At 43.3% G+C, this 27,471-nt stretch overlaps 1 long non-coding RNA gene across 7 annotated transcripts in view; it reads left to right on the top strand.

Annotated features, from left to right (window-relative positions):
• Positions 1 to 25,809, top strand: part of LOC147914351 (uncharacterized) — a 36,127-nt gene extending 10,318 nt beyond the window's left edge. Inside the window, exons 3-6 of one of the 7 annotated variants that reach the window (XR_015555366.1) lie at positions 5,165 to 5,245; positions 10,976 to 11,036; positions 11,289 to 11,649; positions 24,527 to 25,809. This is a non-coding gene — a long non-coding RNA (uncharacterized LOC147914351). Of the gene's footprint in view, positions 1 to 5,164; positions 5,246 to 10,975; positions 11,037 to 11,288; positions 11,651 to 12,381; positions 15,175 to 24,526 lie in introns of those variants that run through there. The other 6 variants (XR_015555367.1, XR_015555365.1, XR_015555369.1 and 3 more) reach the window with 6 other exon arrangements.
• The last annotated feature ends 1,662 nt before the right edge of the window (positions 25,810 to 27,471 follow it).

Here is a 27,471-nt window from a genome sequence, read left to right as displayed (position 1 = left end):
ATGGGGAAATTCTACTTTATCATCAGTTTTCTATATTTTGAGTCTTATATATCAATTACAATTATATTTGCCAGAATTTAGAAATTGAAGTATACTGTATGTGCTGAACATCTGCCATTTGCCAATCCCAGTGAGCTTTTCACCTGTCTCCATCCTCCTCTGTGTCCAGCACCTTCCTTGCCCATCAATGCCCAAGGCGCCAGCAAACCAGAGAGAAGCTCAGCTCTATCCCTCCCTGGGCTTGGGCAACCACTTCCCTCCCTTGTCCTCCGGCAGGCCTAAGGGTGCTAGGGCTCCCCATTGTTGTTAGCTCAGGGATTCACCATCTGTTTGGCTTGCTACCCCTCAGTCTCGCCCACATCTGTGCAAACTCCTCAGTTGTTCTCTTTGAACATTCCCCGTTTCCTGCAGGACACGACTGATGCTTTACTTATGTTCACAGAAAGTATATTGAAGATACATATATGATGCTTTGCATTCATATAGTAATTTTATTAAATAAACAATTCAGTGGGGTACAATTAGGAAACAGCTTTTTTCTTTACATTAAAATGTAATGTAAAACCTTAAAAGTGGTCCCACAACTAACAGTGTTCTTTAGGACTTTGTCTTCTCACCTCTTTGGTTTTTTTTTTTTTTTTTTTTTTTTTTTTGCTGAGGAAGATTTGCCCTGAGCTAACATATGTGCCAATCTACCTCTATTTTGTATGTGAGTCACCACCACAGCGTGTCTGCCAAGTTGTTTAGCGAAATTTGGGCTGCCAAAGCAGAGTGCCCTGAACTTAACCACTAGACCATGGGGCTGGCCCCAAGTTTAGTACCCTTTAATACTTCCTGAGTGGCTGTGTCTAGTGCCCCCCAGGAGGACACTGTCACCTGTTTCAACAGCTTTGAGGCTTTAGTTAAAATTGTGAGATGTCAGGAAATGTCTAATCTCACATCCTATTATGTTTGCATGTATTGAAAGGCATATTAAGAAAAGAAAAAGAGGACTATAGATGGAAGGAAGGAAGTGAGAAAAAGGAAAAGTTAGCAAAAAAGTAGAGGGAGAGAAAAATAAAGGAAAGTAGAAAGAGAGACAGAACAAGAAACAAGACCCCTGACCTAGATGTCCTGAAATTCTTGCTCATGTCTTGCCTTGTATTAGTTGACTCTCAGTCAATCATTTTCCTTGAATGCTAATGTATATTTCATTTGGAAAGTGTTCACTATAGTGAAATAAGTGATAATTTGAAAAAGAAAAATAGGCATTTAGGAACACTGTACTAAATTTAAATTGCTAAAAAATATTGTTTACTTGTAGCAGATACTGAAATTGTTGGTCTGACATCCATTTCAGCTTCCTTGAGTGACAACCATGAAGTTTAGGAGGGAGGAACCTTATCTTGAGATCCAGAGGAGGGCCCTGCTTGGTCTAAGCCACTCAGAATAATCCCATTTCCTTGTCATAGTGATTGATAGGGTTTAAGCCAGTCAGAGCATAGCATTCCCCTAGCTACGGAGATTGTATCTGGGTAGCCCAATCAGAGCCAAGCTTGGGACTTTTGTATGATGGTTCTAAAGACTGGCCTTGGCCTCTGCTCTGCCCTTGGATGTGAATGCGGAGCTGCCATGAATGCTGCTGGCAGTCATTTTATGAGGCCAGCCCAAGAACAAAGCCAACATTTGAAGGCAGACAGAACTGAGAGAACTGCAGAAAAACTGAGTCAGAGCCTGGACCAAACCAGGCCTGGGCCAAACCAGGCCATTTTCACATATGAAAATCCTATGGACTTTTCAGTTACGGGAGCCAGTAAAGACCCTTAATTGTTTAAGCCAGTTGAATAGCTTTTCTGTTATTTGCCACAGAAATAATCCCAACTGATAACGCTTTTGTTGCATGTGAGTAATTTAAACTGATTTAAAGCAGACAGTCCTCATTAAAAGACAACACATTTATAGCTTCTGAATATGAATACATTTATAGTTTCTGTTATATACACATCGTAAAGGATCAAAACTAAAATCCCCAAGCTGAACCTCACTGTCTCATTCACACAGAATAAGGGCTATGGAATTTCAAGGAAAACAAACCTTTAATATTAAAGTTGCTTGAAGATACGGAAAAAATTATAGGTAAGCCAGAGCTGAAATAGGCTCAAAGAATGACAGCTAAATTGGCATAAACTTCTGCCAAGCTGGAAGAATAGAAATGAATGAAAACTGATACGAGTTTAAGTCTACTATGTATTTGCCAGTTACTTTCACGTACATTTTTACACTGAGTTCTTACAATAACCTTCTGAGGTTGCTATTACCCCCTCCCCCATCTCCCCTCATTTTACATTTGTGGAAACAGGCTAATAAAGGAAAAGTAATTTGTTCAAGATCACATAGTTATTTAGTATCAGAGGCGGGATTTGAGTCCAGATTATGCTCTTTCTTCAACCTCGCTGTTTCCTTATAGGATATAGCAGGAAATGACAGGGTCTGTGATGCCAGCCAGAGTTGGAGAAACTTAGCTGAAACCGTGATATGCTGGTGTCAGAACGCAGTTAGCAGTTGCTTCATGTGCTGGAGGTCTGTTATGTTGCACACCCTAAGCTTTAGCTTCTCAGTATTATTTAATGTACAAACAAGTCTGGCCCTCTGCCTTGGGAACAGCAAACACAAGGGAAGCATTGGATTCAGTGGTGGTTGCTTCCACAGAACCTAACGAAACATAGGATGCCCTACTCTGACGCGCTGCTTCCTTCTCGTTTTCCTAAAAAGATTCACGAACCCTCTGCCAATAAGATAAGCATTGGGGGAGATGAGTTTCTGCATTGTCATTGTAGGATTGCCTTTTGCAGCTGAAACTTCACCACTTAGTCAAGCCTTCCCCTGCCATCTGCTTGGCTCCTCAACTGCTGCAGAGGTTGAGGGGACCTGCTGAAATTACGGAGAGACATATCTGTGACAGAAATTCCACGCCGTGAAATCTCCTCTCATTCTCCCAGCTGTTGCGCACTGGTTCCAGAAGACCACACCTTTAGGCTCACCAGGGGACTGTCGCAAGGTACCAGGTCTTCAAAGGCAGCTCGTTCATCAACAGATCACTGTTCACAAAAATTCACAGGAACCAATTTCATAACCCATCCTTGAAAACTCACCTTGTCCCCAGCGCTGGGCCAATCGAGTCTTTAGAGAGACTGAGAGACTTTAAGGAAACTTCTAACAGGTTTGATGACTCAGTATCATCTTAGTCCGTTGGTGTAGGTGACAGTGACTTGCTGGTGCACAGTAGGCATTGTTCTTCAGGCCTAATTGTTAGACTGTTACTGAGTTTTTGTGAGCAAACCCACTGTCTGGTGCTGCTGTTCTAGAACGACATTCCTTTTCTCTCTGTGCTCAAGTCTTTTGTTTATCAAGGACTGAAGTGCTTTTATTATCGGTTCAGCCCTTGTAAAGGCCTGAGGAAGTTTTTGATACTTGCTTCCACGTCTCCCTAACATTTACTCCTTCATTTTTCATTCATTCATTCAATATGTTTGGTCATTAGAGAATTTTTGCCAGGTGTTACTGCTGGTCACGGCGATTCAGTGTCTTAGGTCATGCTCCCTAGACGCAGAGACTGAGATGGGAATTGTTATGCAAGTGGTACACTGAGGGAATGCCATAAAGGGAGGGGGGAAACAGCACAGGGCAGGGGAAGAGCTGGGCACTGGAGTGATTTCAGGGACCATCTGAGAGTGAATTGTATGTACAGGTTATTCTCTCCATCACACGGGGGCTGGGCTGTCAGACCCCTGCTACCAGGCACTGATGGCTATGGACCCCCTGGGGGTGGGATGGGTAGAGGCTGCTGTAAACCCCCAAGCACCCCAGACAGTCTGTCAGGCAAGGACAGTTCCTCTGGAGACTTGAGGTGTGAGCCAGTAGTGGCCAACCCGCTGACATCTGGGGGTGAGTGCGCCCCAGTGACAAAGGATCTGGGTGGGGCTTAAAGAGCATCTGCTGCACCATGATACCTGGTGCTTAGTCTCTGAGTGACTCCATAGAAATAGGTGGTGACAGCACTCTGCACAGGAGGAGCAGATAAACCAAGCCAGGCGTGAGCACGTGGGGGAGGGGGCGGAGGGGAAACAGGGGTGGTTGTCAAGGAACATTCCCCAAGGCAGTGACTCTTACACTGAGTCCTGAAGGGTGAGGCAGATGATGGGAGAGGAGGAAGTTTCAGGCAGAGAGTACGAGCATGAACATCGGTGCCCAGGGCTGCGTCATGACTTCTGTGTGCCCTGGGCACTTTGGCCTCTCCTGGGCCCCCTCCTCCATAAAAAAAATACATAAAAAATGGCATTTTATGACTGCATTGGTATAAGTATGAATATAATCCAGGTTGGATTTTCTTTAGATTTTGAAAGAGATTGAAACATTTTCATGGGCCCCTAAAAGTACCCTGGCCCTGTGCCTCTTGTGTCTCATGGACACATGGGCCCCGTTAGTGAAGGGAGGAACGTGTGGGAAGGAACCCTGAGTGGTTCAGCGCTGCTGGATGCTAAGTGTGCGGCTGTTTCTGTCTCCCTGCCTTTCCTCCCTTCCCCTGCCTGCACTTCAGCTGACCCTTATCCCCTTATCACCTTCTCCTAAGACATGCTCTGCTGAGACTGGACTGGGATGAACAGTGTCTCCCCCAAACTCATATCCACTTGGAACCTCAGAATGGCATTACTTAGAAATAGGGTCTTTGCAGACGTAATTAGTCAAGTTTAGGTGAACATCCTGGAGTAGAGTGAGCCTTAATCCAAGGACTGGTGTCCTTATGACAGAAGACACAGGGAGAAGAAGGCCATGTGATGATGGAGGCAGAGATCGGAGTGGTGCAGATACAAGCCAGCAAATGCCAAGAGTTGACGGCATCCGCCAGAAGGGAGGAGAGATCGTGGAACAGATTCTTCCCTAGAGCCTTTAGAGGGAGCACAGGCCTGCCGACACCTTGCTGTTGAATTTCTAGCCTCTAGAACTGCAAAAGAATACATTTCTGTTGTTTAAGCCACTCAGTGTGTGGAACTTCATTATGGCAGCCCTGGGAACCTAGTCCAGACTCTCTGCAGAGCGTCTCCTCTGAATCTCAGGTGTCCCTGGTTAGGACTCTCTGGGCACTGTTGGGCCCACTCATTGACTCTTTGCTCCTTGCTTTCTGCAGCCGCTGTCCACTTCCCAACACTGATAGTCCGTCAGCGCTGAAGAGCAAGCAGAGGAATGTACAGACCGGGGAGGTGGTAAGGTAGCTTTTATCTCGCCAGAGTCGTGTCCTTCCTTCTTTCATTGCAACCCACTTACTATCAGCAGTGCTGGATGCTAGAAGAAAATGGAGCAATGTCCTCAAAGTTCTAAAGAAAAATGTTTGCTTTTGGGGACAGGAGGAGGAGAGGATGCTAGATGCCTTTACTGTTTAATATCTTTCTTTTATCCCTGATTCAGAAAGAATAGCCATAAATACCCTGTCCATAAAACCAGGCTTTTCCAGTTTTGTAGTGAGTTAACAAAAAAAATGGTTAATGTGTAAATACTGTGTAAAACAATAGGTTGCATGTGTACTACATGCAGATGTGAAGATGACACACTGTAATATCTCATAAGCTATGTGCTACTGGAGGGGAAGGACCATATCTTTTTGTTCTTAATGCTCAGCATCTGGTACAGGGCCTGGAACATCATAATCTTCCAGGAAATGTTGGTGAATGAATTAATCTGCCATTGTACTGATCACCAAGGTGATTTAGCTCATCAGGGCCACTGGGCAGATGTCCCTCCCTGCATCACATGCACGAGTCCTAAAGGGGCATCTGCTGGATGGGACCACGATTTCATTGGTGGGGGGTGTATGAATGAATAGCTATGTTCTCCAGGTGGTACCTCCAAACAAGTCCTCAAGATCAAATACTCTCTACTTATAGGTCAATATGGGTGACTAAGGCGTTGTCCTTTATATACAGTAACACCAGTACAAAATTATAATTTTACAATAATTGTTGTTTGTGATTGAAAACACTTCATTTCTAGTAGGTTTACTGGATATGGAAGGTAGTTTTAACATTCACTGAGTGTTTACTATGAACCCGAACTATGCTCAGCGCTGTATATGCGATTTCTCCTTCAACCATCACAACCTACCTATAAGGTTATTATTATCACCACTTTACTGATGAGAAAACTGACATTCGACAGATTGGTTAACTTGCCCATAAGTGGCAGAACTGGGATTCAGATAGCTGTTTTCCTAATTGCAAAACATACTGCTGGTTAATCTCCAGCTTTAGTGTACTAAAAATCATCTAGGGGAGTTTGATAAAAATACAGATTCTTAAGTCTCACTCCTAGAGAATCAGCAAGTCTAAGGCAGCCGCAGGAATATATATCTGTAAGTTTCACCCAGGTGACTTAGATGCAAGTGGTCCACAGACTAGACTTTGAGAAGCACTACTCTAGACTATGAGATGTCAAATACACAGTGGGAATTACTTCTTATTTAACGTCTTTGATTTGACATGATTTTCTTCATTGTGGACACCCAGTTGTTCCAGCACTATTTATTGTAATGATCATTATTTCCCTACTTCTTGTAGTTTCATTTTGTCATAAATCAAGTGTCCACATATACTTAGGTTCTGAACATGGCCCTCCTATTTTTCTATATAACTCTTATCATCATCCATTGTAAACACTCTTGGAGAAATTCCACTGTGGACCAAAGGGCAAGAGACCTTGGAAAACCCCGTGGATCATTTTGTGACTGGACATAATATCCGTTAAATTTAGAGATGGCTATTTACAAAGCAATGCCCAGCATTTCCTGGGATCCTCATTTAAATACATCTATTTGGCCTACCAAGTACAATTTCTGATATTGAAAAAAAATCTGTCTACAGCTCAGTAACACCCAGGAATTACTCTTTTTTCCCTCTCCGTTTTCATAGCTCTCCTTCCCCAAACCCCTTTCATCAAATCAGCAGTTCAGGATTTTGGAAAACGAGTCATCTTTTACTAAGAGCGTCTTATCTTACATTTAGAATTCATTAGGAAAGAGAGATAAAATACAGACATGGTAGTATTTACCTCTCAGGTGTTCTGCTTTTGAACAAACCTTTTCCCTCCAAGCAATTTGCTTTATTGCCTCAAATAAGGTGCCTATTGTAAATTTAGCTTCATTCAATCCAATTTAAAAATGAGAAAAACAATAGATTATACATATTTGCCCACTGGAACACAAAACTTCCGTTTAAATATAGTTTGATGCCAACAAGTAATTTGGGTATCCTGTCAAGCAAACTCTTAAAAACATCTTTTATTTTTATAGTATTACATGATACAGGTTAAAAAGGTAGTATTTATGATGAATCACAGGTGAAGAAACTGAGGCACAGACATATGAAATTATTCAGCTAAAACCATGAAGGAAACTGTATGAAAAATTCAAGTTTCCACTGCATTGCTTTTCAGTGAGTTCTGAGGTTGGAGGCAGTTACCCAGCTGGATTCCCAAGAAGGCCAAAGGCTTTCCATTAGCAATGGTTCAGGTTCCCGACACCAAGTTTCCATTTACATCTGCATCATGGACAGCTGAGCGGTGACCCAGCTGGTCACAGGAAGTTTGTGGGCTTTAGGGTTGCTATCTGAATGATTACAGAATGGCCAACTCAAACTCTGAACAATAAGTTCTCAACAGCACAGGAGTGTTTCTCCAGTACAGGGGATGAGATGAACTCAGACTGGGCTGTGCTGTGTGTTTACATCCTTTCTCCATTCTGTCAGTGAAAAGCCCCACACATAAGTGTTGAAGGAGTTTCAGTTGTTCTGGAGTCAGCCACTCAGCTCTTGGTCCTCAGCTGATGACTAATTGGTAGTTAGTCACCTGGGGAGAAGCAAATGAAGTTGGAGGCCTAAGGAATCACCCATAGCCACTCGGGGAAGAAGTTCACGGGCTTTCTTCCTTCTGCACAGAGTTTAGTTTCTCTACCTTTTGAGCATAATTGGCTGAAATTTTCCTCCAGTATCATATGTAATTCTCCCAAAGATATGCTGAGCACTCTTGTATTTTCCTTGTACTAACACAGTTGTATTTTATTGTTATATTGGGGGAAAAGGTCATTATGTTAATTGTTAACTGAAGTTGATATTTTCTTGGACAGCCACATCCCTGACAGGCCAACAGACAGTGCTGGGAAAAGGATGTGAGCTCACCTGAGGGTGGAATGGGAGTTCCCTTTGAAAATGTTTCTCAGGCTTCCCTGATAGTAAGAGTTACCTGGGGTGTTGGTTAAACATTCAGATTTCCAGACTTCTCCTTTGGGGATGCTGATGCAGGGGTGGTTGGGATCTGCCCCTGGAATATGTATTTAACAGCCATGATTGTTGTCCTTAGGGAATTGTGGGAAACACGGCCCTGTGAAGTATGATTTTGAAAAGGAGATCAGAGACAGGATGTCCCTGATTCCCACATGTCTCCCATCATTCCTGTGAAGGCATTTCTCTCTCTCTGATTACTTTCCCAAACCTCTATTCTGTACGTCCCACTAACTGCCATTCAGTTCCACTTGAGTGTGTTGTTCTTACCTCAGACTTATCATGTCCTTGTCTCTTCACCTCAGCCTACAATTCCCACCCCATTTCGCGTCATTCTCTTCCACACACTCTCAGTGACAGTGGTAGCAACTATCTTGGTTGCTTGTACATCCTTCCATGATGTACCCAGCTCATCAAACCTTTTGACTTTGTTCACGTTCCATTTCCTGCATAGGATGCCTTGTCTCTCTATTTTGCCCATTGCACTTTCATTTCTTCTTCAAGGGCTCAAAGGCCACCTCCTTAGATTCTGTCTTCTGTCGCTTCCCCAGGCAGAGTTAATTCTTGCCTCTGTTCTCAGCACTCTGGATTTCCCTCACCTGTAATGTAGGTTGTGTTGTAATTATTTGTTCACTTGTCTGTCTCTCAGGAGGCAGCACGGACAGGGATGACGTCCTTGTCTCTGCATTACAGTGCCTAGCAGAGTGCCAGGTACCTGGTAGGGATGTTATCACTATTTGCTAAGTGAATTTTAGACTTCTGATGACTATATATTAAATGATTATTATCAAATAAAAAAGATATGGATTAATTTATTTCTATAAGTCCACATATTCATTCATTCATTCATCCATTTATTCAGACAAATATCTATTGAAGCCGTATTATATGCTAAGCATTAGCAATTCAGTGATAAGCAAAAAATAGACATGATCCTTGCCTTTATGGAGCTTTGAATCGAGAGAAATATATTAATAAAATAATTATGTAATGATTAAATGATTTGCTACAGTGAAAAATACCAAGAAGGATAGGCATATGGGGACAATGAAGGCATATAATGGGGGTGGGGGGTGACAACTGATCTGAGTTTTGATTACGAAAAGGAATTATCTAGAGAGAAAGGGGAATGAAGAGCCTTCCAGGCTCAGGGAAAGGCCTGTTCAAAGGCCCTGGGGTGGAAGGGCATATGGTAAGAACAAGGGACTGAACGATGGATAGTATGTCTGGAGCAGAGAGAGCAAGTGGACTTATGGCAGAGAAAAGGCTGTCACATAGGGCATATGGGTTTTCATAGGCCCTGTGAAGAAGTCCTATCTTTATTCTAAATGCAGTGGGAAACCAGTAAAAAATGGAGTGATTCTAGTGAGTATGTTATCACATTTTTATGGGGATTTATACTGGCCAAGTAATGATTTGCTTGACTATTTATTTTTGTTTTGACCATGCAAACTCCTTCAGGACAGAAACCATGTCTTATATTTCTTAGTGTTCCCAGAATCTAGTACCATATAATAAATAGAGTGGGTGACCAAGAGATGTGTGTTTCTTGTTTTATTTCAGATTCTTGAGAGTGAGGCTTTATGGAAACTCACTTAGAAAGGAACTTAGTTAACCAAATCCATTGGATAAGCTTATAATGACATTACAATTCGTGTTAAAATTGTGAGATACATGTTTGATACAGTGAATGGACAGGCAGTAAGCCACTGTTATCTTATCAACCAAGACTGTTTCTTAAGTCTTTGGGAAGCTAATAGTCAGGGTTCGTTTCAGAGGAACCTGCTTCCCTCGTCCAATAAAGTTATTTGATCACTCATGATGCTTGAAGTTTTACTATTACAGAGTCATTACTAGGGCCTTAAAGACCCTTTGGTCTTTAAGAGTTCACTTTGAAAATATAAATACCTAATTGGGGGTAAGAAATATATTAATATTTATCAACTGATGTCTTTGGGATATTTTGATGGGGATTCAAATATAAAGGAAATATATGTACAGTTCTGTACATATGGGCCATCACCATGGCGATGCGCTGCCTTGGGCCCTTCCCTCAAACAGCTTGTTCTTACAGGTGGAAACATCCAGAAGCCCACCCTGGGTCATACATGCTTCTGTTTCCCACAGCCCCACCCTCTGGGGCTTGTCGAACCCTAAAAATAACTCTCATGAAATCTTTACACGGCAGTGAAGGAGGCATGACCACTCTATTTAATATATGAAGAAACAAACAAATAATATATGAAGAAACAAGCTTAAATAATTTGTCTGGTATGAAATCACCAGGAATGAGAATTAAGCTTCAAACCAAGGTATGACAGACTGTGACCTGGTGCTCTCTTCACCATGGCCCATGGCTAGAAAAGCTGTAGAATTAGACACCATGTACATGTACACATATATACACATACTACACGTATGAATATGTGCATATATAAAAATGCTTTGACACTTCATTTCAAATGTCTGAAATGACACCTGTTTGACACCTATCTCCCTGGACACAGTTTCCCCCTCAATATACCCATTAGGCCAACACCTGGCGGCCAGAGCTCAGAGCACAGAACACCCAGCGTCCCTTCAGAGCTTCTTATAAAGTCATGTACTCAGGCCTCTTTGAAAAAGAGACTCTGAGCTCTACCACAGGGCCTGGAGGACTTTTGTTCTTGCAGAGGCCCCTCTGACCACCACAGCCCAGCCTTCTACCAGGACACCACTGGCTTGAGGGGGAAGGTGAGTAGGGGCTGTGTTGCTAAGTACCCAGCCTTGCCTGAGCTCAGACCACGAACATGGGCAGGATGGGCACAGGTGGGGGAGGAGGGGGCTCTGAATAGCCAGAGCTCTACAGTCCAGTGCCAGTGTAGGGGGGGTGAGGGTGGGGCAGCCACGGCCACTCTTACCTTGAACAATACAGGCACCCAGGTAGGCAGCGTCTGAAAAGGAGCAGAGCAGTCGGCCGTGGAAAATGTCTCTCTTAATTTGCAGGAACAAGAGGTACCTGCAGTACAAAAGGAGAAAGAGTCGCCCTCAGTTTTGGCTGAGGCCTGGAAGAAGAGGAAGGATTGTTCGTGCCTATCTACCTGGGTCACCAGAGCCCTACCCAGCTCCAAGGAGTGGCCGAGACACGCCAAGCCCCTCAGAGGACAAGCAGAGGAAACTGAGAGGGGCCCTCTGAGTCCAGAAAATCTGAAGTGTCTGCGGCAGCTTCCAAAGCTGGGTGGCTGGCCCTTTTCAAAGATACACGAGAAGGACTGAGGAAACCCACAGGGCCCAGCAGTGACTGTTCCTGGCAGGAACTCCCACATGATGACAACCACGGCCACTGTCACCACCACTCACACCTCAGGTACATGCTGCCCAGGTTCTGTGTGAAATGGAGAGTCAGGAGATGGAGTCAGTCAGTATACGGGGACCAGTCTTGGGGGCAGACAGACTCACAATAGTCAATCTCAGAATCTCAGAAAGACTTGGTTGTGAGGCCAGGAGCCAACGTCTTCACAGCTAGAGCTGTCGTCTGTTTAGTGTCCTCTCCCCTTTCCGGGGACGGCAAACTCAGACGCCACAGAGCCAGGCAGACCTGATAATGAGTGAATTGCGAGGGCTGAGGGGTCGGGGGGCAGGATGGAGAGTGCTGGCTCCCGTGAAGGGGTCGCCCTGCGCAGCTCCAGCCAGGGCTCCCGCAGAAAGGCAGGCCAAAGGCGTCTAGCTTTTCGAGAAAACCAAGGAGACTGGATTTAGAAGTGAAACCCTTTGAATTATAATGTTGCAACAAATTCTGTTTTTGCAAACACTGTAGAGCCAAACAAAAAATACACAATTCAGCCAGGGGAGGGGACAGGCCAGTTAGGAACCCCTGGCTCAGGCCCCTCCTGTCACTGTCCCCTCTGCCCTCTGCGCTGATCAAGCCGTCCTCAGATCTGCTGTCTTTCTCCTGTCAGCCAGGTTGGTTCTCTCCTTCAAGTCTCAGGCTTGGGTCTACTGGTTCTGACTAAAGTAACTTTGCAGATGTGTACAGCTTCTTCCTGTGCTCATTTGAGAGTTTAACTCTCAGAGACCCATCTTTTTTTTTCCTTTCCAGGTTCTTGGGATGGGGAGGGGACACCACTCAATCCATCCCAGGTACCACCTCCAGTGCTCAAACAATCTGACCTTTACTCAACTTGTGAGAACCATAGGCACAACCCCATCCAGAGAGTGTCAGTAAGGAGCTCAGATCACACAGGTGCTGCCACCCCCAGGCGCTGGAGCTCGCCTTCTCTGGGCGCTGGTTCCCCTAAAGCACACTGGACACCCTCCAGGGCTCAGGGGCTCACTGGTGTTTCCATTTGAGGAATCTTTATCCCACACCTGCTTTATACGTGCACTGTGCTGGGCACTGGGGACGTGGTGGAGGCTCAGATGACACTCTCTGTCCCCAACTTTGTATGGAATTGTGTGCAGGGGATAAAGGCAGTCCCTAATAAATTTCATATCTAGAGTTTGGTGTGCATTTTGTCAGAGGAACAAGATTGCACTTGGTAGATAAGGACCCACAGCAGCTCCCTAAACCAGTGCCTCTCACACTTGAGCGAGCACGTGAACGACCCAGTGGAGATCTTGTTAGAATGTGGATTCTGGTTCAGTGGGTCTGGGTGGGGCATAAGAGCCCATATTTATAATAAGCTCCCTGGTGATGCTGTGCTGCAGGCCCATGGACCACACTTTGAGTAATAAGGTTCTAAACCAGAGGTTCTCAGCCCTGACTGCACGTTAGAATCACCTGCTGAGCTTGTGAAAAATACCAACACTGTGGTCCCTACCCCAGACCCAATTAAATCAGAATCTGGGTCTCCACAAAAACTTGTGCGCAAATGTTCACAGCAGCATTATTCATAATAGCTAAAAGGTGGAAACAGCCCAAATGCCCAACTGATGAATGGATAGAAGAAAGTGGTATATCCATACAATGGGATATTATTCTGCCATAAAGAGGAATGAAGTACTGATAGATGCTACAACATGGATGAACCTTGAAAATATTAAGCTAAGTGAAAAGAAGCCAGTCACAAAATACCACATATTGCACAATTCCACTTATACGAAATGTCCAGAACAGGCAACTCTATAGAGACAGAAAGTAGATTAGTGGCTGCCAGGGACTGGGGAAGGGGAGAATAGGGAATGATCCCTTGGGCACTGGGTTTCCTACTGGGGTGATAAAAATGTTCTGGAATTAGATTGTGGTGATGGTGGCACAACTTTGTGCACACACTAAACCCACTGAAGTGTACACTGTAATGTCTGCCCCTAAATTCTAACACTTTTGAGAATCCAGATTGACTTAGTAGAGTTCTCAAATTTTGACATGCTTTAAAATTACCTGGAGGGCTTATGAAAATAGAGATTGCTGGGCCCCATCCCAGGTCTGGGACAGGGGCCGAGCTCCCAGGGGATGCTGATGCTGTGGGTCCAGGGACCTCACTTGGAGGACCATGGCCAGAGACCACTCAGAATGTCAATATCACAAAACACTTGAAATGATCGAATCTTTCCTTTTTTAAAGATTGTAAACTACCAGGCCAAAGGTCACGAGGTTTCCTCTCTACTTGCTGACTGTATGAACTGAACACAAAGCATTCCTTTCTACTTTTTGATGAGTTTTGTAGTGAAAAAGAGTTTTGAATAACTGTTTACTGATGAATGAGAGGTTTGGGTTCTAATCCCATAACTCAGAAATCAAGTGTGACGAAAGCTTCCCGAGAAAAGAAAATCAGCTTTCACAACATCCGAGCTTGGGTCTCTGCTCATATCAGTGATCTCTAGAGAGAACCATGGATTATCGTGGATTCAGCATAATCCACTGAGACTTACAAATGGCTTCAGGTTCAAACGCTCATTTTTTAATATGACAGCCACCAAATAAATAAATAAATAAATAAATAAATAAATAAATAAATAACGCCTCTTCCTTTGGTATCACTCACATGAAAGGATTAAGGAACAAAAGCACAAGAGGATCTGGGGCCTACATTACTGTGCACCATTAATGACATTGCTTCTCTACCTAATATGAATTCAAAGATGGCTCTTACTAAAAAATTAAAACCAACATACGTTGATTATATTCAATTGTATACAGCATTTACAAAAGCCTCAGAAATCTAAAGAATTGTAAGATGACTGCATAAATTGTAAGATGACTGCATAAATGGAGAGACAAAGGATGAAAAATGATTTCAAATATCCTTTTTTGTGAGTACTTTTGGTGTTTTGTTCTTTTAAACCTGCCTTTTTCTCAATGTTCCTTTACCCCTGAGCATGGTCATGAGTGTGGTCTTAATTCCTCATATATTAAACTCTTCTTAAATTTTAGGTTAATTTTACAATAAAATAACAATTTATAAAACAGAAAACCTAAACACTTTCAAGATAGGGTTTCAACCATAAATACCAGGGACATTCCACAGATTCTAGATTCGTTTTGAATTCTAAGGACTGTGTTGACTAAGAAAAGCCTATTTCTACCTGTGCAAGGACATGATATTGTCTTAATTTCCTGAGGAGACATAAAAATGTTCACAATTTTCCACTATTCATACCTTAGCTGTTCAGTCAAATGCAGGGAAATGCTAGCAAGTTTAATTGAGAGGGGTTTAACCAGGGTTATTAACTAAAACTTTGTACTCTTACTTTCAAATGAGACTTTTGTCATCAATAAAAGATCCATCCTTAATTTATATTGTGACACATATTCAATTTTTACTCCCCAGACAAGAATTTAAAGAAAACAAATGACGAAATGAGCCATTTTGGCACCTGACAAAATAATGCCTGGCATTAGTATTTGATTTGATCTTCCCAATCACACAGTTAGCCCCTGGAGGGCAGGGTGTATCTCACTTTTCTTTTTGTCGCTCATATAGCCCCCATCCCCTGGGCTATACAGAGAGTAGGAACTGATGAAGAACTTATCAAATAAATGAATAAATTTTTCAAACCAAAAGCAGGCCAAAGCCACACGCTGTATGATTCCATTTATATGAAACATCCAGGACAGGGTCTCTTTGGGGTGTCTTTTTGGGGTGATGAGAAAATGTTCTAGAACTAGATAGTGGGGATGGTTGCCTAACACTGTGCATGTTCTTAGTGCCACTGAATTATACACTTGGAAATGGTGACACTAACTTATATGTGTGAATTTTACCTCAATTAATAAAAAAGCTGGCCAGATTGCAAAATACCAACACCACTTCTAATGTCCGTCATCTATGTATCCGTCCTTTCCACACACACACCTTGCGCCCGCCCCGAAGCACGAACCTCACTAAATGGCTGTGCACAAATTAATAGCAGAGAACGGACCCATCTGCTCCCTTCCAACGTCACCTCAGTGCCACTGTGGTCAAGCTTTACTGACGCTCGTGGATAACAAGAAAGCAAAGTATCCAAGAAACCCATACATTCCCCTGCAAGTGAAGATCAGAGCAAACTGCATTTGCTTCTCTGCTGCGTTCAGACCTATGCAGAGCATTCTGAGAGATGGTTATGCACAGTGATCTTTGCTGTCACCTCATCAGATCCTCATCAGCAACTAAGCACACATCGGCTCTTCTCCATCCACCGAGTTGGCCCTCCCGGGACCCTGCTCAGCTGCATTGACTGAGGCTGTTCACAGAAGGTGGGCTGAATTTATCTACTCCCAAGTACCTCCACAGTAAAATTTCAGAGTTTTATTTATATAGATCTTACACATTTCTTGTATGTTTATTTATAAGAAATTTATGTTTTTACTTGTTATCGCTATTGTAAATAGTAGCACTTTTTCCCATTGCATTTGAGAAATAGTTACTGCTTATGTATAAATAAAGCTGTTGTTTTAGGATATTAACCTTGTACCCACGGACACAAGCCATTATCAATTGTGGGTAGAGGGTGGGGAAGGGGGGCTGGTGGAGAGCTTGGAGAGATCCCACCAAGTTTAAGTGCTCTCTGGAGCTCTGAGAAGGGATCCTGCACCCCTCAGCGCCCCAGGCTTGGCTGAATGGAGTGAGGTGTCGAGGCCAGACAAAGAAATCGCAGAGTAGTTTAGGGGAAGTGTTCTGTTTGGGACTGTGAGAACACTGAAGAAATAGCGGCATGGTGTGTTTAAGCAGATATGAAACCTTAGAGAGTATACACGAGTTTCCCTGAGGCTGACGCGTGGCACGGAAGAGGCTGAGCGGTTTCTGCCTGTCGCAGGGGTGAATACAGAGTGCTGAGCCAACGAGTGAAAGAGACCTGGAGTGGGGAGCACAGACGGCAGAGTCTACAAACTTGCAGGACAGACCACGGCAGGAACCACAGGTCGCGACAGCATGTGCTAGTGCACGATAGAGGCCAGGTGGGACCAGTTACCTCCAGAGAGGAGGCAGCGGGGAAAGAGGCCAGCAACCAAAGGCCAAATCACATAAGTCACGCCAGGGGAGGACTCAGAGGACTGTGCAGGAGAGGGCCATCCCCCTCACTGCCATGATGGCATGCAGCTTCCCCTGCCTCAGGATGCCACTCTGGGGATGGGAAGCTCTTGATATGGGAAAAACACCCCAATATAGGTTTTGCGCTTTCAAGTGACTATGTTTAAATTACAAATTCACTGAATAATTTGCTGAAAGAGATCAAATTCTAAACTGGCCGATCTTGAGTTACCCTGAAGTGGCAAGATTCAACTTTTTGCCCCCAAAGGAAATAGAGGCTCACAGTAGGCTGAATTCAGTCATGGGGAAATAATGTCACATTTCTGCACATCTGAGTCATGGTGTGTAACTTTTAAAAATCTTTTCATGCTAACATAATTTATGTGGTTACTAGACCCTGTTAGACATGTAATTTTTGTCCTCTTGATGTGTGCCACCACATGTACACACACTGGGCTACACTGCACAGTTCTGAGGACAAGGCTAAAAGCTACTGATCGTAAGTGAGAAGAGTCACTATGTCTTACACGGCAACATCCCTGCATGGAAAGCAAGGACTCTGAAAACCAAACACCCAAAATATGCCACTTCATTAACACCTTGTTTGCAGGCAACCTATTATCTGAGTATCCTGGAAAGAAAAAGAAAAAAAAAAGATCAACAGCTTAATCCACTTCTGTACCCATAGACGTGCAATGATGGAATAGGGAAATGTGCAAGATATTCCCTCAACACTGCCCAGATAAATTATGTCATTTACCTGCATTTCCACCTAGTAGACAAAGAATGCTTAAAAATATGACTTTAAGGTTCCAGTTCCAGGTAGGATGGACTAGCTGCATCCCACGCTGTCTCTCTCACTGAATGCAGCTGTAAAACCTGGACAGAATATGTGCACAGCTATTTGAGGACTCTGGAAAGTAAACAGCAGCAAGCAGATTAGAACAGTGGTCAAAGGACCACTGAACCAGTGTTGAGTTCACCACGCTTTTCCTTCTGGTATCTCCAGACAGAACTCAGAAGGGCATCAACGTGGACAGAGAAAGCTCTAGGAGACACTCTTATTTAAGGCTCAGGAGCAGAAAAGGGGGTTCTGATACCAACATCAGCAATAGCCAGGGGGCTATAGATTTCTTTTCTGGAAGGTTTGTAACCTGATTTCTTTAATAGGTATAAAACTATTCATTATGTATATTGAATTGGGTGAGTTTTGGTAATTCGTGGTTTTTGAGGAATTGGTCCATTTTATCTAAGCTGGCAATCTTATGTACATAGAGTTGTTCTGTGGGGTTGATACTGATATCCCCTCTTTCGTTCCTGATATTGGGAACCTGTGTCTTCTATTTTTTCTTCGTCTCTCTTGCTAGAGGGTCATCAATTTTCTTGATCTTTTCAAAGACCAACTTTTATTCTCATTGATTTTCTTTATCATTAATCGATAACCATAGCAATTTGGATGAATCTCAGAGTTGTTAGTGCTGAGTTACAGAAGCCAGTCTCAAAAGATGACATGCTGTATGATTCCATTTATATGACATTCTCAAAAGACAAAACCATTCTGACGGAGAACAGGTCAGTGGTCACTAGTGGTTAGGGGAGGAAGGTGTGACTACAAAAGGGCAGCACGAGGGAGGTTTTTAGGGTGATGGATCTGTTCTGCATCCTCACTGTGGTGGTGGTTACACAAATCTACCTACCTGTTAAAGTCCACAGAATTATACACCAAAATACAGTCAATTTTACCATATGTCCATTCAAAAATTAAATTTAAACTGACTCCTAAGGTCAGAGGAGAAAACACTTTGGTTTAAGAAATTTTCCAACTTTAAAATTTATATCCAATTAAGTAACTGTCCAATTAATTAGTTTTTCAATTAAGTATTTCTCTTCCTTAATAAATTTGAGGTCACCATGAAAATAAGTTTGATTATACCGATCTCCAGGAAGATTGGGGGAAACAAGTACTCTCCTGTAGCATCAGTGGAGTAAGTTACTATAGGCTCTCTGGACGGACATTTATCACTAAGGAAATGTAACGTGTATACCTTTTGATCCAACAATTCCACTTCTAGGAATTTCTAGTACAGATGTACTTGCACAAGGTGTAAGAATGTACATATAAGCATGTTTAATGCAGCATAATTTATAATAGCTAAATACTAGAAACAACATTGATGTCCATTAAGTAGTAAATTACATACATGCATACAATTAACTATCAGAAAACCATTTTAAAAATGAGGCCAATCATCAATCACTGATAGCGAAAAATCTCTAAAATTATTAAGAAAAAACAACCAGGTGAAGAATATTATATAGAGATGATCTCATTTTTGTTTATAAAAGGCTTTAGATATGTTGGGGGAGCTTGTATACACATAAAAATTCCCAGAAGTATATATAAAATACTGTTAACAATAGTAATTTCTTTGGGGTGGGCTTGGAGATATAATGGGGAGGAGAAAGGAAATAGTTTTGGTTTTAACTTTTAACTTTTCTGAACTTTTGGAAAGGACGTGAACATGATACTACAGTCATGTGTCCCTTAATGACGGGGATATGTACTGAGAAATGTGTTGTTAGGCGATTCTGTCGTGCAAACATCATAGAGTGTACTTACACAAACCTGGATGGTATAGCCTACTACACACCCAGGCTTTATGGTGCTAATCTTAAGGGACCACTATCGCATATGCTGTCTGTCGTTGACTGAAACGTTGTTATGTAGCACATGATTGTACTAAAAAATTATTTTAAAAAATACTAGATTGAAATAATAATGCCTTTGTACAGAGTTTGTTAATCAGGACAGCTGATCTTCAGCTAACTCTGGGAAACACCGTTCCTGGGAACACCTCTAGACAGAGGGATCTTAATAAAGTCATGCAAAGGACCTGAAAGTCAGTCATCACCGGCGAGTGAGATGGGAACCAGAGAAACGTTCCTCCAAGAAATTACACCCTCCCTGCCTACTCAAAGGCGGTCAGAGCATAAAAGGCATCCCCATACCAAGGAGGAAGCTGTCTGGGGTTCTGCAACCAGACCCTTTAGGTAAATTCACAGATGAGTCTGAGGAGTTAGACCCAGTTTCTCTGGGTTAACAATATATAAGCCCTAGTTTATTTATTTTTTGTAATTCATATTAAAGTTAATATTTCTATGACGTACGTACAAGAACACAGAAATTCTTGATAATAAAAGACATCATCAACAACAATAAAACCAGGTTTGTGATCTTGAGAAAATTACATAAGTTTTCTTCATGAATGTCATTAACAACAGGGCACTGGGTGATGGGTAAGACCCTTGCCAGTTCATACAATGAGTCACCTTGTTTGGTTTAGAAATTGAATCTAATACAATTATTTTTTCCAGATTCAGATTCCATTTGTCACTAGATTGAAATTGACCAGGAGTCATATGTCAATCTTTAAACTACTTTTATAAAATATTATAAATTTTGTGTTGGTTGTTCAGATTTACTAATTGTAGAGACAAAGCTCTTAAGCAGCAAATTCTTCACAAATTTTAAATTTTTTCTTCTATTAAGTATTGAAATACATCTTACTTTAGAGATAAATTTATATTTCAAAAATGTCTGTGGCCTAAAAAAATAGTTCATGACATTTAAGAAATAAGTCAAAGAACCATTTCCTGTAAATAAGTTTACTGGAAAATTGTCCAAATATTTTTAAATGTATAAACAAAAATATCAAAACTTGGTAGTCAAGGGATAAAGCTAGGCACCAGCTATTTTTTCTCAGGCATGTTCGTTGATTCTCATTATCCTGCATATCGTTCTACACAGAGCCTCCTGAGACCTCTGTCCTGCTACTTCTTGGATGCTTGTCCCTACTCTATTCCAGCCTCACCCCAAGAGCCTGACCTCTCTGGACCTCCCACACGCAATGCTGCCCCTGTTTTCACCTCACACATCTTTCCACCCTCTCCCTGCAGCACCCATGGCCTACCACAGCCCTGGGTTAGCCTGCCCCAGAACAACCCGCTGACTTCCCTGCACTGGCAAGACAGAGTCTGCTCTTAAGTGGTGGGAGAGGGAAGGAGGAGGAATAGGAGGGGACAGAGGAGGGAGGGAGGAGGGACAGAGGGAAAGAGGAAAAGGGGGAGGAGGGAAAAGAAGACAGTTAAGGGATAGATATGTTGGTTGCTAGTATGCCATCCATGTTCAGTTTCTTCCTTCTGCCACTTAAAAACCCTGCCCGGAAATAATTTCTTCATATCTGAAAAAGAAAAGAGTCCCTTGAATGAAGACAAGTGACATAATGTGCTCTAACCTGATCTCTGATGAGAAACTCATTTATCACCTACATTTCAGAGCCCTGGGAAAGTGGACATGAGGGATAGATGGATTTCAGGGCAGGCAATGAATTTCTGAGGTGCATTTCAGGAGCTCTCCTCCAATCCAGAAACAAACGCAGGTTGACTACAGCCTGGCATGGTGACCAGGACAAAACATCATGCCACTCAGGGCCATCATTCAACACCCTCCTCACAATGCCCCAAGGGGACGAGCACATATTTTAGGGAGATGTTTTCTAGGAGGACTTCACCAAGAGCTCATCAGGAAAAAGAAAAAAAGTAAAAGGCAGTTCAAAACACCAGAGCTTAAAAATGATTACCCAGAAAAAATATTTGTTTTAGGGAGTTTGAGGGATGGAAAAGAATAATGCAATCTTCAGTAAAGTGACCAGCAATATTCTAGTTTTGAAATATACCTGCTTCACTCATCCCCTCAAGACTGTACCTCCCACCCTGAACCATTTACTCTATCAACTCCCACAATCAAAAGGAACCAGGCATCTGATGATTATGTTACCAGATACTTAACCATCTAATTCCACTGCCCCTCTTTGAAAACAAAATAGGAGGGTAAGATGATGAGGAGGGGGAGACACAGGAGGCTATAGGAAGAGTGACTGTAAGGGGGACCCAGGCCAGCAAATAAGAGAGAAGTTACAGAGCTCTCACGGGAGAGAGAAGCCCCCACCCTCCCACAGATCTTCAACTCCCTCCATTTCCTCCCTGGCAGGAGAAACTTTGTCAAGAAACAGAATCTATCTTTGGACATACAAAAGTGAACCTGCAGATCAACACTTACATTTCATTTGCTTGAAGATGGACTTGTTAGGTTCAAGCCAGTGCTGGGGAAAAAAAAAAGCGGAGATTCTGGCTCAACTGACTGGACCATATAATGCATACCTAATAACTAAAAGGAATTTAATAAAGATATTCTTTCTCCAAAGTACAGCCTTGGTTCCCATAGACATTCCTCAAGGTTCCACCCTCTGAAGATCAACATGAACAATTTAGCAATAATAAAACCACAGCCAAGGGTGTAAATTACAGAGAACCAACACTGTCTGAGGAGTAGTTGAGCCATACAGTTGCTGGGAGAGGACAGCAGGGAGATCACGCACTGAAATGGGAGGTTCTAGAGGCTTCACTTGACCCCTAGGTGATTCTTTGAGCTCCATTGCTCTGAGCAAGCTGCAGATGGCTAAAGACTTTGACATCCATGACCTCAAAGAGTCACAGTCCAAGACAGCATGAGCACCCTGCTCCCCTTCTGGGCAGCCGCCTTTCAGGCCAATGGTGGGCCAAGCCAGCATTAGCCCCGTCACACAGAGGCATTTCTTCCTCTAAAGTCAGGAGGAACAAATGATTTTGAAATATCTAATTTCAGAGGACTGAGGTCATCAAGAAGAAAAATTAGCTCCGTCACAAAACAAAGAAGCCCTAAGACCTGGGAAGCTCAGAATCGCGTTACTAACAGGCGTTTGAAGCAGATGCCGTGCTGGCCCAAGTGGCCAGCTCTCTCCACACCACGTGTGAAGGTCACTTCAGCATGCAGAAAGCCAGGCAGCTTTTGATGTCACTAACCATGATGTCCCTGAAGCTGCTTAGGGGAAGTCGGGAAGTGTTTATACAACTGAAGTTTATAAAGACGACAAGAGGGGTGCCACTAGGTATCCATCAATATGTCAGGGAGCCCTCACTTATGGGGCCCCCCTTTCCTGCTTGATACAGAGAGGAAAGAAGAGGGGGTAACTTACCATCAGGGGAGCGCTTACACCTCGTTCTGTCTCATCTGCGTCATCCAGTAAGCTCAAGGGTCTGTCTGATCCCCATTGTTTGATGTAAATGCATAACCATAAAGTTTAAGAACTAGCACTGGCTGAGTGCTTACTAAGTGCCTGGTGCTGTTCCACAAGTTTCCATGGACTGTCACCACCATCCCATTTACAGATGAGAAATCTGGGCTCAGGATGTTACACAGCTCGCCTAAGGTACCCAGTGAATAAATGTGGAAGCCAGCGTGCAGTGCGATTCCAGAACACAGGCCCGTGACGTTGGCCTTGTGGCATCTGGATGGGTCGGCTAGCTGTAAAACGTATTATTTTCCTTGCTGAGCGTGCCTTCTTTCCCAGGAAATGAAAGTTAAGTGGTCAAATCGGTAGTTTCCAATCCAGGGTATCAGATCTCTTCAGTCTTTGAAAACAAGAATTGGGGGTCTTTTAACTATTTCAACACCATGGAGAATCTAACAGAAAACCATACATTTACTCCTGACATGCTGCACAAACTAAAATAGCAATTTCTTTGCTTCTGGCCAAAATTATATCAACTCATTTTGGGAACACTGCTTATCTCCTTTTTTCTCCCTTTTTTTTAAATGTGGTAAAACACACATAACATGAAATTCACCATCTTAACAATTTTTAAGTGCACAGTTGAGTGAATAAATACATTCATAATGGTGTGCTACCATCACCACCATCCATCTCCAGAACTCTTTTCATCTTGTAAAATGTAAACTCTACACCTATTAAACAATAACTCCCCAGTCTCCCCTTCCTCTTGGGCCCTGGAAACCACTACTCTACTTTTGGTTATTCCTTCTAATCAGAAACGATGCCTGGTCTTTACACAGTTATAGTCAAACAGTGGAAAATATACTGATTATACCACTTACCAGCTATACCACCTTGTGAAAAATGTTTAACCTCTCTGCGTCTCAATTTCCACAACTATAAAATGGGAATAGTAATAGGCTATTGTAGGGCTTTTGTGAGGATGTTAAAAGTTAATAAATGTTAAGACACTGGCATGTGAAAAATAATCAACACTTGTTTGCTGATGCTGTTATTGTTATTTAATAAGTACAGTTTAATTGAGAGACCATATCTTTCAATATACGGGACTCATGGAGGAGAATAATAAAAGGGGCCCCTGGTGATGAAATTACTTTTATAGAAATAAATAAATAGGATAATTTAGACCTAAGGGGAGAAAACAAATAGCAGCCAGAGATCAATGCCTATTGTTATTGTCTCACAGAGGAGGATCACCAGTCATCTTGCCAATAAAGTCTGAAATATAAATATGTTTTCCAAATTCTCTTTGCTTGGCGTCCTTTGAACTCCTTAGCCTTCTCTGCCTAACTTCAACCTACCTCTCCACCTTCTCTCTGCCTCCAGGGATGACAGGTGAGTTTCATTTGTGTGCCCACCCCAGTTAGTCAGGGGCCCTCTCCCAGGGCTGTGAGGAGGATTCCAAGACTGGGTGAAGTCTCGGTGGAAATGAGAGCCAAGAGGGACTGGCTGTGCCTGCCACGTCTTGATGGACTGGCTGTGCCTGCCACGTCTTGATGGACTGGCTGTGTCTGTATGGAGGGGTAGGAAATATTTATGTCATGGCTGCAAGGTATTTACCGTCTGTGCCATAAATCAATTATTTTCCCTAAATGAACTGGCCTCCTCTTTGTCCTAGGAAACACAACTGCAGTTTGTGATCCATTCTGACCTTCGTCCCCGTCTCGGCCTATTCATGTCCTGCTCTTGCCTCCCAGGCCTCGTTCGTCTCAATTACCTATGTCCACAGTGTGATCACGACATGCTTCTCCAGGACAGCCATTCTTCCCCAGTGGGATAGTTATGGGGTATAGAGCCTTGAGGAAAATGAGCCAGTAGTAACCATGTTTCAATGGGCTACAGGAAATCATTTCCTCAAAGAGGATGAAGCTCAACCTGTTAGTGTGTATTAAAGTATGTATTAACATTTAAAAACTTGACTGGCCTATGGCCCAGCAATTCCTTTATTATCTAATTTGCCCATGTAAACAAAGAGGAATGCAACAGGATTTCTACTGCAATATTATGTAAAATTATAAAATACTAGAAATAACATTAATGGTCATCATCAGGAAAATGGTAAGCAAACTGTGGTCAGTTCACATTCTGGATGATTCTGCAGCAGTGTCTTATATGAGGTAGATCTTCATGTGTAGCACGGTTAGATCTCCAAGGCACGCTGTGGGATAAAAAAGGGGAGCTGCAAAATGTATAATGATGGCTGCAGTTAGTTCCCACATCACCCACTGAAGTGCCCTAGGGAAACAGCGAGACTAGACTACTGTCGGACACCGGGAGAAGCATGAGCTGGAGGACGTTCACGGTTCCAACGTTAGGTCATGCGATATTCCTTCTGATGTCATACTTTTTGCAAAGCTGGGTTTCTAGCGGTTGCTGTGATGAAAAGCAAGTACCTCGCAAAAACAGGTGTGGAACAGGCAATGGGTGCGGCAGTGTGTGATCCGATCCCAGGGTCTGAGAAGCCGTGGGACGCCCAACAGGCACACACCTCCCCTTAGCAAGTAACTGTGGTTAACAAAGAGCTGAAAATACTATTTTCACGTGTGTAATGTTTCAAACGGCTACTAAGGCCATAATGGCTATGTCAGAACATAAACACTCATTAACTTGCTTGCGTCTAACTCTTATTAGATGGAACTGTTAGATATTCTTTTGACCCAGGGCACCAGGAGATAATTACTAAGATACTAATGGAGACATAAACCAAGAAAGTTTGGGAACCTGTGAACCATGGTGTCATACAATTAATATGTTTTCTTCTTTAAATAAAAAGTAAAAACACTACCATGTATTTTCAAAGAATACAGAATAAGCATCTAAATGTACTTCTAAAGACCTGAAACGATACACACTAAATTACACCAGCGAGGGTGGTAACAGGGAGAGAACAGGAATTCAGGGGTACTGGTCAAAGGAAACCATGACTTTCCTGATCTCTCATCTGTGATGCTTTAACTTAGACTTTTCACATGTACTGGTGAATTACACGAATAATTAAAAATCAGTTAAAAAAGAAGAAAGCAAGCTAGCTCTACTCAGAGGATAAAAGTGGATATCACATAATTTAGAATCAAGAGGAAGAATTGCCTACATAATAGACAGACCCCAAATCCAGCTGAGCACCCAGGGCTGACACTGCGGTCCAGCTCAGAAGCCAGCAGGCCCGGGTTCGAATCCCAGCTCTGCCACTTACTAGTGGTGTGACCTCCAGCAAGTTCCTGCTTCCTCACTTACAGCATCACTGTGAGGTTTCAATGAGTTACCTCACTAAGAAGCCCTTAGAACAGAGCTTGGAGCACAGTGCAGGCTGCATAAACCCCAGCTGCTCCCATCTTCCTTGTGTTCACTAAGGGAGGCTCCTAGGTTGGTGCAGTGGCCCCTCTCGGGGAGCCCACCTTGTCATTCTCTTCCTCTCTCACTCCCCACCCCACCTGCCTCTGCTCCACAGGGACAGAGAGTTCTCCTCCCTTATTTCATTCTGCCTTTTGGAGTTAGGGTCGGGCAGTGAAGTCGAGTCTGGTCTACACCAACAGCTCCTGCTGTTACTGTAGGTACAGACAGATTAGACACCTGTGAGAAAATATAACCATGATGTGGTGGCTTGGTGCTTAGACATGAGGCTCAGAACATTTATTGCGTTGTTACTTTCCTTTCAATTGCTACTTGGAATATATGCTATTTTTTAAGTCTGTTTCCTTACTGGAGACTGATATTCCCTGAGAGAGGCAGAGAGGAAAGCCTGCCAACCGAATATCTGAATTTGTGGCTGTTTACTGTAGCTGAAACCATCATTTCCTCAACTGTCATTTAGAATAAAAATTCCAAAGACTAAGGTAGCTAAGACTCAACCATCGACTCTACCTGCTGAGCTTGGGGAGAGGGATGAACCCAAGGATGCCTCCCTCAGCCTGACTTGAAGGGATCAGGAAGGTGTCTGTAGAGACACTGTCAGGGCTCTGCCCAGGTCCCCTCGGGTGCCTGTCCCTTTCGGTATACAGCAGTCCGCCTCTTTTTAGGAAGGCTGCCCTCAGCTCACTGAATCCACTGCAGAGTGGAGAAGTGCCTCCCCACTCCCCCCGCCCCACAGCGGGGCAGCTCTTAACCAATAACTGACAAGTGTGGGAGGACAAACACCTCTGCTCCCTCGCCCCTTGGCCAGGACAACACTTAGGCACGACCTCCACTGCTCCAGGGCTCCTCTGTGGCCCGAGCCCAAGTTCCCCTCTGCACGACTGTGCCGACTTCCACACTTGCAGGGCTCCTTCTCTTCCCTGTCCCAACCCCTGCTCTCCTATGAGTCTCTTCCTGGGAACACTTCCTACTAAGACTGGAATTTTCATCTCAGGATCTGCTTCCTGGGAATCGGAACTAAGGAAGCCTCCCTAACCCTCCCCCAGAAACTGTCCTCCCTGTTTTATAATCCTTCCCTTGGAGGTTGGTTCCGTCTGCCTTAGGCTTGTGCCCTGGTAACCTGGAAGGCCCCTGTGAGACGGCCCAACTGAATAGGGTTTTCAGTAGTGATCATCTGGCCTGACCACTTTCCAACCCATTTCTTACAACAAA

Source organism: Ceratotherium simum, chromosome 20, assembly GCF_057802395.1.
Source record: "Ceratotherium simum simum isolate JZ-2026a chromosome 20, ASM5780239v1, whole genome shotgun sequence".
Taxonomy (NCBI): domain Eukaryota; kingdom Metazoa; phylum Chordata; class Mammalia; order Perissodactyla; family Rhinocerotidae; genus Ceratotherium; species Ceratotherium simum.
This window is presented reverse-complemented; position numbering and strand designations above follow the sequence as displayed.